Source organism: Lissotriton helveticus, chromosome 6 (genome assembly GCF_964261635.1).
Source record: "Lissotriton helveticus chromosome 6, aLisHel1.1, whole genome shotgun sequence".
NCBI lineage: Eukaryota > Metazoa > Chordata > Amphibia > Caudata > Salamandridae > Lissotriton > Lissotriton helveticus.
The window spans coordinates 1,353,805,163-1,353,817,276 of record NC_136067.1 but is presented as its reverse complement, the minus strand read 5'-3'; positions in this window follow the sequence as shown (position 1 = coordinate 1,353,817,276).

Genomic DNA, 12,114 nt, shown 5'->3' with positions numbered 1-12,114 from the left:
TTTTTTTGATTTCTGGTCGCATACTGATTGATGTTTCTGATAAAAATGACAATCTGTTAGGAAAAAAGTTAAAAAATATTATAGACCTCTACTAGCATATAACATACAAATTATAACCACTGCTTTATTTTATAACTAGAATAAAGACAAAGAAACAGTCTCTGAACAGAGTAGGAAATCCTGTAGTGAATATTGGTTCTAAACTTATGACAGTCCATAGCTGTGTCACCATTATAGACGTATTTTATGATTCTAATTTTTCAGGCATATGAACACTATACTAATTATCAAGCACTGTAGGTGTTCCTAGTGCTTTTAATTTTTTTAACTTTAATCTCTTTACAGTTCATGAAAACATTTATTCTCATTCTCAAAAAGCAGATCAACGATGAATAGTACAAGAAAACTGCTTTCAAGAATTTTTTTAATCAAAATAATTTTATTAATTTAATAATTCATATTCTATAATTACTTGTAGCATAATTTCATCAGGTACTTCTTCATTGTTATAATTTTCTTCTTCCACATTCTCTTCTTCCCCTTCCACCATTTCTAAATAAGCACTGTCAAAAGTGCTGTCCATAAAGTTCACATTTTCTGTGTCATTTTCCTCTTCAAGTACTCCATCTAGTAATTCTTCTATAAATTCATTTACAATTTCAAATGGTAAATTAATGTTTTCGGAATCATTTTCCATTTTAGTATTCGTTTTGTTTGTTCCGTGTCCTTTTAAAAAAATATAAAGACTAAATTATATCTTTTTCATGAATAGATAACCAAAAATTACCTTTACTAATTTTTAAAGTACATACATTTTCATACTTTTTAACACATTAACTACATAGATTAAGATAGCACCTTCCTCTTGTTTTGAAAGAAAGTGACACTATGATCCTAGACATTAACACTGTCCCTTTTAATTTTTTTAAGTAAATTCTGCTGTAAAAACACATCTTACTGTGAAATTTGTTTTTAGGTTTTCTGGACTGTAGAACTGTTGATAGACTTTCTAATTTATTTTTAGGGATCTATTTTCTGAGTTCACCACTACAAACTACGATTCAAACTGTATGCAGACTGAAGGGGGGACTCACAATATACCAATAAAAACATTCACTAAACAGATTACTACTTCCCACAGAGACAGTTCCTTTTACCTTTAAACAGCATACTCAACATGTGAATTTCATCGAATGCACAACATTTCATGCTAACCAGGAGGAACCACATCATAATAGACCTCTGCAAATGCATATAATAGGGTGCAAATAGATAGTACAGTCACATATATGCAGAAAAAATGCCCATTACACCAACAGCCATATCATAATACACCTCTGTAAATCAAGAAAAACGACTGTACACAAATGATACAGCATGATTTAGAGAGATAATGATGACTTAGCAAGAATTAATGCACGTAAATAGCAAACTCTTACAGTCAAAGAATAGATGAACCAGAACTGCATTGAAAATAACACATAGACCCCGCCCATAAAAAGATAGTGCCAACAGACAGTGCAAACCTATCTCAAAATACATATGTAGTGCAAGCAGGTACAGACATGGTAAAAATAGAAGATAAAATCCTCCAGCAAAAGAGAAGCAGTGCAAATATTCTAAAAAATCTTGCTTATTATTTTAATCTGCACAAAAATAAATTGCCTTTAAAAAATACCAACTCACCTGTAAAAAAGAATTTGATCGTTGAAAACTCTATCAGGTTGAGTACAGGTTGTTGCTTTTCAGCACCAAACACTATAAAAAAGAAAAGAACAACTGAATTTTAGTTAACATATTACATACATATTTATTACACAACATACACCCATTGTGCCAAATAACAAGCCTAACAGATACATTCCCTAATTTTCTCTCCATTATATATCCTGAAGCCTAACTAAGTTTAATATTTGTTTTTTAAACACATCCAATAACCAAATTTTTCACCCAGAATTTTTAAAAATCAAACTTCATTTACAGTGTAATCTCCCACACATTTCCAGGATACTACATGCATTATTTATGATATGCACTGCTACACAATCTTACTTACTATATCTGTTACCCATCTTACTTGGCAAAATAAATCAGCATGGAACTTCAACATCACACTGTGAATAAAGCTTCTCTTTACATAATTTTGGGTGAATAATTTGCTTTTGAGTTTTATATTTGAATTCTGGTAATTATACTGATTTGTTTTCTTTCCTACATTTTCATAATCACTAGTTGCACAAAACTAATGACAGAGATAGAGAGAGATGTACAATACGAAAGAGACACAGAACAGAAGGGACACAGACCACAGGAGACAGACACACAGTACCAGGGACACGAACATGCAGAGAGTGACCAGCTTTGAAAGCACAAATGGAGAGAAAGAAAATTAACAGAAAGCAGAGAATAGTCAACAAAAAGAGGGAAGGTACAAAAAACTAAAAGATGAACATAGACAGGGTGTGACAGAGTAGAAACAACAGACAGGGCACAAAAGAAACAAACGCCAGGAGGCTCAGGGAAATAGAGGACAGCAGGCAAACAGCACAATAGGGAGAAAGAGAGCAGAAGGAACGCAGAGATGGACAAGAAGAGCAGAAGGCAGAGAGAGATGGAGAGAAGGAGGCTAAATAGAAGAGAGAGAGAGATACACCACCATAGAGATAATGCAGGAGAAAGACTGAAAGCAGGAGATAGAGAAAGATACAAAACGACCATAGAAAGCAGTGATAGATCACAAGGGAGAGGGAAGGCAAGGGCATAATTCAGGCCACAATTAAAAGGACAGATGGGAAAAAAGAATAGTAAAAACGACAGCAAAGAGAGGGACAGCAAGAGAAACTGTAAGAATACAACAAAGAGTGAGGGAGAACAAAAACAGGATAGAGACAAAATACATGAGAGACAGGAAGGGTAGAATTCAAAGAGTACACAACATGAAGTGAAACTGCACAATAGACAGAGATACAGAGAAGTAGCCGGACACACTGAAATATATGAAGGAACCAGCACAAAGATAGAGATATTGAGAAAAGGGAAAGAGGAATACAGATATATGTATGCTAACTCCAGTAACTTATTGCATGAAGACATGTGCTGCAGGAACTTCTGTATAACGTCATAGTCAAAACTCTTTGTTTCCCTGTAGCCCCACCCCTTTCCCCTCTGACCTCTCACCCACCAGAAAATGTTGCCCTCCATATCATAGCATGAGGGTATGGTACAATAAATACCTACAGCATCTTTGGTCTATTGCCTTTGACACAGAATCATAGCTGCACAAGTTAAATAAGCATTAATTTAGACCTCTCAATAATGTTTAGAAAACTTCAACTTACAGTCCGGGTGACACCACAACAATATTATTATACCTAAGTTTCAGAAAAAGAAAAGGAAATCCACACTAAAAATAACTCTCTTGAAAGAATTTCCGTTCCTTTACTACACTCACCTACCATGATCTCATTGCATCACTTCTCCACCAGTCACAACTACACAGTGTCAAAAATATCAATACCACACATAATCTACCTGTACTTTCTGAACGTGTCTGTACCGCACTCTATTTTTTGCTCTGTCACTTTTTCTTGTATTACTGCAACAGCATGCTGTCACGATAGGCCGGCAAAAAAAAACAGTCTACCTATGCCAGAGCTCAAATTTGCACCCCTATACACACCCAGCCTAGCTTTAAGAAACTGCCTCTACTGAGACCCGAAAAGACCCGGCAAACTTAAAGCCCTGAAACTATCTTAATGTCTCCTCTCTCTTTGCACCTTTAAATTTCACTTTCAAACCACGTTTCCTTTCCATCACACACAATTCTTTTTCGGTGTTCCACATTCAACGCCTAGACACTTTACCCTTTTTAGTTTCAGAACTGCAGCTGCAACATGCCTAATCCACGAATTAATTACTCTATCTTTCGCGCTTTTTCAATGTTCAAATTCCACAGATTTTTTTCTCAAAAATACATACCACCGGCTCAGTACCTCATACTAACATGAAACCAAGTCGCTCCCTTTTACTTACAAATCCCTTAGAGACTGCAAAAAATTATATTTCTATAGAGATGAGCGTACTGAAACATGAGTAGTCGTTCACATCCAGGCACTTCCAATTGCATGACTTATTTAACTAGAACCGCTGTAATGTTGCATGTGTTTTCAAAGGTACACCGATGCCTCCTATAATGCCGACTTTTACCTTATTACTCAACAGTGATTATTTATTTTCAAGCAATGAGAATTGCTATGAGTTATTAAACGACAAACCTTACTCTGTAATAGTCACTCTGCATATGCTTCTCTGTAAGAATGTAGTTTATCCTCCCCCGCATGGGAACCTTGATGTTTCCATCTGGCCGCGAATTCCGGCCTTGAATTCAAAGTTCCATCCCAAGATATGAACAAGAGCCTTATTGTCACAAAATCAAGTTACCCAAGCATCTGTTCACAAACATATCTCCTTCACTTAGCTAACACTCGCAGAGAACTGCATATCTTATTAAATAGTGACCTTCCTTTACAATTTCCTGAGGTGACTCCCATAATCTTTAACGCATCCTCCACTTCACAGCTGGCCTATTTTTTTTGTAAGTACTAACCAATGGTTTTGTGATTTCTTTGCCCCAAATTATTTAAAGTCATTCTGCTACTCTTCACTCCATATTCTCTGACCTATTTTTGTGAACTTCCTGATCTACTACCAGTAGCTGCTGCTTTTCTGTTCCTATTTTCTTTATTACAAAATGGATGTCCGTCCTGTCTTCGCAAACGAGCTGGAGCACTTAGAACTGTTTCGCCACCGGATGCTTGAGTACTATGGCATGCTGCCACTCGCGACTTTGAGTGCATCATATGGATTATCATTTCGATTTTCCTATTTCACCTGTGTGCAGCCTGTATTTCATTGCCTGAGCTGTGATTTTATGTGGGCCCTGAACTTATGTCTCTGCAACTCGGTATCTCCTGAAGTGAATTACAATCATCTCATGAATCCGTTAATTGATCATGAACAGCTTTGTTCCGACGGAAGGATTATGGCCTTTGCAGCGATACATGGAGTTCTGGGTCATTGGAATATATTCGCAGCGGCGCAAGATTTCTTGGCACACAGCTACATAGAAAAGTCACAGAGTTGTCCTCTGATGGTACTAGAGGCTCCGGTAATTAAAGAGCATGTATGTTCATTTCCTCTTTTCAATTGGATGGCTGACTTGTTTACGGATGATAACAGTGACTTCCTTTTAGAAGCGGTTGCTGCTTACTTCGCCTACTCAGTTGTAGGATGACTCTTATGCAAGCCATTGACGTCTTAAGTTTTTTTTCCCTCCCTATCTTTCTCACGTTTTTTGGACTTTATTTTTTTATATAAACAGACCTATTGGCTTTACTAACAGTTGACATTACAATTTCGTGCTGGTGAGATTTTCGTGTTTTATGTGGAGTTAATTTTTTTTCCTCACCTACTCCATTTCGTTCAAAACATTTCACTGTACTCTAATTTCAACAAATCACTTGCTTATCTTATCTTATCTTATTTGAAACGTTCTCGAAGCAAGGCTGGGTAAAATATGGTTAAATGTGCCCTGATAAATGTGTAAAGTTACAATGACTTTTTATATGTTTAAAAGCCATTTTCCCTTTCTGCTCCTTATTTCCGCCTCACACACATGTGCTGCTTTTCTTTTCTGCCTAGTGAAATATTTTCGATTCATAACAGAAAAATATGTGGTTACACTGATATTACCCTTGCTTATCGAGCTGTATCTGACATCGAGTACTGAAACCATTCAAAAGATATCTCAATACAGTAGTTGTTCTGAACACTGATTTTCGCACGTCCCTACAGATAACATACATGGACCTCCAGCCAAGTTCTCGCTTTTGGCGCATTTTTTATTTCCTTACACAATACCATAACACAAACTTGATAGTGCTTCGTATGCAGACAACTAATTGTTAATGAGGTGATGTCTAACCACTAGCATTTGCATATATGGTTACTGAACTTAAAATCAAAAGACACCTTTTTAGATTTAATATAATTTAATATATTTGCTTAGGAGGGTGTAGAATATGTTTTGTTAAACCTTATTCTTTTTGCATCATACTATGCTTCCACCATTTGTGTTCTATGGATTAGTAACTATGCCGATTACTTTGTTTCTTATAATATCTTTACTCGTATTAGATAATAAACTTTGCTTCAAAGCACTGCATTAGTGAATAAACATTTCAAATATATACGTTCCCTCTTTTAATCCATATTCAGAACTGAAATTATTGTATACTAAAAGTGTATTCATGTGTTCGACGTAATCTCAGCTGTACTAAGTTCATGTTTTCTTTTCTCGACCTGAGTCACTCATACTGCAACCCGCTGGCCTGTGACGGCCCGTCAAACCTTTCTTAGCGGGTCGCGAACCATGCAAACAATCGTACCTCTGGGAAAAAAATAATTTATTACTGTTACCTAGCACCGCCGCAGTTGCGCTTCACTCAGACTGATAATAACTGCTCCCCCGCTTCTACAGAGCACACGCTATGTCGTATTTCACTACTTATCACCCTTTCATCTCCACTATAACAAACACCTCTTCGCCAGCCACCAGAGAACAAAGTGGAAAACCAAACGGACTAAGAAGTGAAATACAACAAACCCTCTGCTCTGTGGAGCCGACCGAGCGGTAATTGTGAAAGTAGACATTCACTGACTAGCGCTTCCAAAAAGCATCTTAATTATATAAATAGTATTTTGAAAACCTGCCAAGTACTTTGATGCGACTATCTGTGTCTGCCTGCAGAACAAACTTCCTCAGCCCAGACTGAACGCAGACACAGACAGACACACACACACTAAGATAACACAGAGCAACGGATACTGAAAGCAGGAGGGAGATGAAAATGGAGTCAGGCGGCAGGAGAGCGAGACATCTATGTATACTCGGTCTGCTACCTCAATGTATGAAGGCATGTACTCCATGAACCTGTGTACAACCTCATGGTCACAAGTTTTCATTTTATTTTACTCACCCCCTCCCCTTCTCACCCCACCCCCACCAGTGCAGCCCTCGGCCACAAACCACACTATAATTTTATCCTCCAACATAAAGTTTATAAATACCTTAAGCATTAGCACTTTTAGACGACGATATGACATATAATCTACCATTTCTCCCTACCTGCATTATCTGTGTCTCTGCTAATTCCATTTTTTGATCTTCAACCAACTTTACAGATTATATGGAAACGCTCCCAAATCACTCAAATAATTACTGTCTATTTTAACATATTTTATATACCATTTATTCAGTATACCAAAAATATATCCAAAACTATCATTCACACTTGAAAGAAAGTGAAGAAATGGCGCGCAACCCCCATTAACTTCACAGGACTTCAGCCCCCTCCTCCCCCTCACGTCTGCTGTGGAAGGCCAAGATAACATACATCCCAGATACACACCTGAACGTTTCACATCTCTATAAAGAACCATTTGAATGTTAATTAGGCCTTGCACTTGTTTTACCCATTCTAAGAGACCCTCCAGCTTTACTCTACCTACTGATTAAACGTTCATGTCCCCCTAACAAAGAACATTTTTCCCCCCCCCCCCCGAAATTTCGTTGCAGTTCCGTCTCTGACTGACATTGAATTAAAAGAACTTACAGTAGGCGATAACATAAGAACATGACTGAAGTCCACTGAGCTTAATCAAATTTATTAATTGTAATTTAAAACTAATAATTGCAAATAAATAATGTATATAAAGAGTGATAAAATGAAATGGAACAGTATTTGAAAAAATAGAAAACAGTGCCAAAGTCAAAAATGTGGTTACTCAGAGACTGTGAGCGAAATAAACAATTATAGTGACCAAACCACATTTTACGGTACATCACGAAAGAAACAGTTAGAGACTCACCTTTACCAATGCTTTATAAGATGTAGAACAATGATAGTCACAAAACAGATAGTCGTTTGACGGAACTCTCAATAATGCTGCTATCACTGCAACCAAAGATTAATGGCACAGATTTCCTGTCAATACAGACTCATATATGTCTCTTCAACCAATCATATTTCTTCCCGCACAATTTTAAAATCAAATTAACATTTCAGTTGGTTATCCCTTTCAATATTTTCAAAGTCACATAAAGGTCACCCTTCACCCTCTGCCTTCTCTGGGAGTTACCATGGCAACAGCTCATTCTGCACCTGGCTGAAGGCACAGGTCAAAAGTTCATATCTCAATGTTCTAAATCAAAGCAACAATCTTCTTTTCCCTCCAAACACACCTGCCTATCCACTGTTTTTTTACATTTCATTTTTTTTCAAGACCAATAGAGGTTTTCATTTAAAAAAAACAGTAACATACAACGTAGTCTTCAATCCTGAGGTATAAGAATCAACCAATCATTTTTAGTTTTTCATCAACACCAAACCTCATCCACTTTTTTATCCTCACTTTCAGCTTCTAACTGCCATTCCACTTCCAGAACCCATCGGAGTACTACTGCATCTGCCTTAAAAATGAAGGTTTGGCTTGTAGGACACAGCTATATTCACTGGAGTGAAAAATATGCTGCAAACAGACGAATTTCTAACCTTGACTTACCAAATGTGCACATTAGGTGGATTGGCCAAAGAGGATTAAGATGTCACCAATTGATACCATTGGTGAAAACTTTGCTGCATCTCCCTGAACCTAACCTTATCATTGTGCACTGTGGTGGGAATGATCTAGGCACATTGACTGGGTTAGGTCTGGAAATGCTTCTAAAGGACACCTTTCGTCAATTGATGACACTTTTTCCTCGAACTGTCTTGGTGTATTCCAATATATGCCAAAGACAGAAATGGAATTGGTCCAATCAACGTTGTCCACCGATTGAGAAAGCAAGGAAACATGTAAATAAATCTGTTTCTGCTTTCCTCAGAGAATATAGCATGGGTTCTATATACAACAACAACTTGCGTTACAACATGCAAGACATCTATAGGAGAGATGGTGTTCATTTCACGGATGAGGGAAATAGAATCTTCCTCTGTAACATGAGACTCTGCATCGGTACTTACTTATAAGTGCAGAAAAAACTCAATTAACACAAGGGCTCTTTTAAGAGCCACCTTACATCTAAACACTCAAACTTGTAATTTATCTCCATCTTTCTTTATTTTTTTTGTTCTCCGTGCGCGACCGGGTGCGCGCACCCCGCAACTTTTTTGCCAAAAAAAAGCTACTTTTAGACTTATGGCGTCCTTAATAAACCCCTGAGGAAACCTACGAAATCAAACAGTCTCCACCCTGCTCCCTTTCCATGCTCTCCACTATAGTTTTTCACAGTCTTGTGAATAGGGGTGCGCGAGCGAGTGCGCGCACCCCGCAACTTTTTTTCACAATTTTTTTTTCTTTTCGCGTTAAGGGTCCTTACTGCACCCCCTGAGAAAACCTACCCGGCCAGACAATCTCTACCTTCTCCCCTTTCCATGTTCTAACCCTTTGTTCTGTACAATATATTCACTCGCACTAACAAAATGGCGGTCAACACTTCCTGATTTCCTCCGAATCGAATGTTGACAGATGTTAAACAGCAAATCAGAATTCCGCTCGCGCACAGCCGCATTAGTGCGCTCACCCGTGCGCGCTTACAGATATATAATTGATTTCAACTTTAATTTTCTCAGCAACTACTGGACGGATTTACACCATTTAAACAAAAGCGTGATCTGCGAGCCGGACTCTACCTTTCTACCAAATTTCTTATGAATCCATTCAGCCGTTCGAGCTGCAGCCGTGTCTAAACGTCCTATGGAAAATAACATGGGAAAAACACGTTTTGGGACCCCTCTTTTATCTCAGCCCCCACTTGACGAATCCCCCCAAAACTTTCACAGAAGGAGCGCAGCGGACCGAGCCATCTTCTTTGAGAAATTCGCAAAGATTCGTCCACCGGGGCCAAAGTTATTCCCAATAGAATGTTGCGGATTTCCTATGGAATCTAGGTCCTAACTATAACTACCTACTGGCGACCGCCAGTAGGTAATATATATATATATATATATATAATATATATATATATATATATATATATATATATATATATATATATATATTACGCCAAAGGAGTTTCTGATGAATCCAGAAAGACAACGAGCCCACACACCGATCCAAGCAGGTAAGGTTTATATTCCTGGCAGCAGAGGACGACGCGTTTCGACTACAGCCGTAGTCTTGGTCACATGACCCACGCCTCCATTTTTTCAACATTTATTTACACAGTGCAGTGACATCTTCATGGACATGAAAGAACGACATACATTTCCATGTTTTAAACAATGTTAATACTTCACATTGTAATTATAAAATAAATCATTAGGTGCAGTAGTGCAGTGCATTTTAATACATTTGGCATCTGTTTGTACCTATAATAGGTTAGTTCCCACATGTTATTCGTAACTGAGACATATAGTATGTTTTGTTTTCCCAAATGTCATGTCGTTCAATGATGTACCATATAGATCATAGTAAGTCCAAGACTACATCCTATGAACAGTCCGTCATGGATGTGTGGTATTATATTCTATGTGATCCCTATTGTAGGTATTGTTCAGTTGCGTGAAGGTTTAGTACCTTAGTGCTAATAAACAGTGACTAGAGACTTAGCCGAAGACCATCGGTGACTCAGGTGCTCATACTTGTACCTCAGGTGTGATTCAGTCCTCACGTTCCTATAACAAGAAGCACATCATTGGATATCATTAGAAATCATTTTCGTATTGCAATTATCATACATGTATAGATTTAAATCTCATACAGACATAGTTCATCATTATCTGACATATCAACAACAATAATCATGAATAAATGGGAAAGATTGAGAGCCAATGTAATTCAATAATGTGATAAGGTGAAGGAAGGGGCTGGAGGGTGGAATTGATGGGATAAATATGCGAAAGGTTATCGTGAGGATGTCTGCTAGGCCTGTCATACGTATGCTGGTGTATGAAACCTAGTATTGAGTGTAAAATAAATTTACAAGTGACTATACATTTCTTCGTCCTGGTTCAGGCCATATGGGAACTTGGTACCGGCCAGCAGGATCATGCGGGACTCTCGTTTACGAAGGGCTGAGATACGGTTGCCACCTCTAGGATTGGGATTTATTGTGTCTAATCCAAAGAATTTGGCCCTTGTCCAATCGCTATTGTGTTCCTTTGCAAAATGTCTTGCCGTGCTGTAACTAAGGTCGACATTGGTTATTGCACGCCAGTGTTCTAAGATGCGCTTTTTGACCGCAAAGGTAGTAGAGCCAATGTACCACATATATATATATATATATATATATATATATATATATATATATCCCGAGCTCCGTGGTTCAAAACCCCCAGAAGAAGCACTCGCAGCAGGTTAACTCCGTTTGAAAGTTTATTGCGCAAAATGAACAAACGCGTTTCAGCTATTGCCTTCGTCAGTGTCAGCTGGCGGCAGCAAAGCGGAAGCAAATTAAAGCAGCGTCCATTGAAACAAACAATGGACTGCAAACTCAAATATGTGGGCGCCATCTTACAGTGGCAAATAACCCAACAATTTTATACAACAAATAATGCAATGTTAGAGTGGTCAATATAATACTCGTAATCAAAGCGGCTCAACTTCAATAGAGAGAGCAATTATTATACAATATTTACAATATTATACACAATTAAGCCCTGGATGGGCTAGTCCATCTTGTATATACACAATCCTTTCGGTATATATCGACCTCATCCTGATTGCAATCGATCAATATAGGTTCTCAAAATGGAAGGGACATATTTAGGCTGAAACATACATATAGCCTAGAATTATTATAATCAACAGAAATACTGTGTACCAATGATGACATGCATTCTCGTACCTATTCTTACTAGACACTACGTGTCAATACTAGCCCCTACTCCAAAAGAAATTCCAAGTTAATTCATAAAACGAACAAACAATTCTTAGGGAAGACACAGTCCAATTCGGATCCATCATAACAGATACTGCAACTCAAAGGTGTGATAGGAGTTCTTCTCCTGCATTAAGGCCCCCAGGTGATTTTGTCTGAAGATCCACAATATA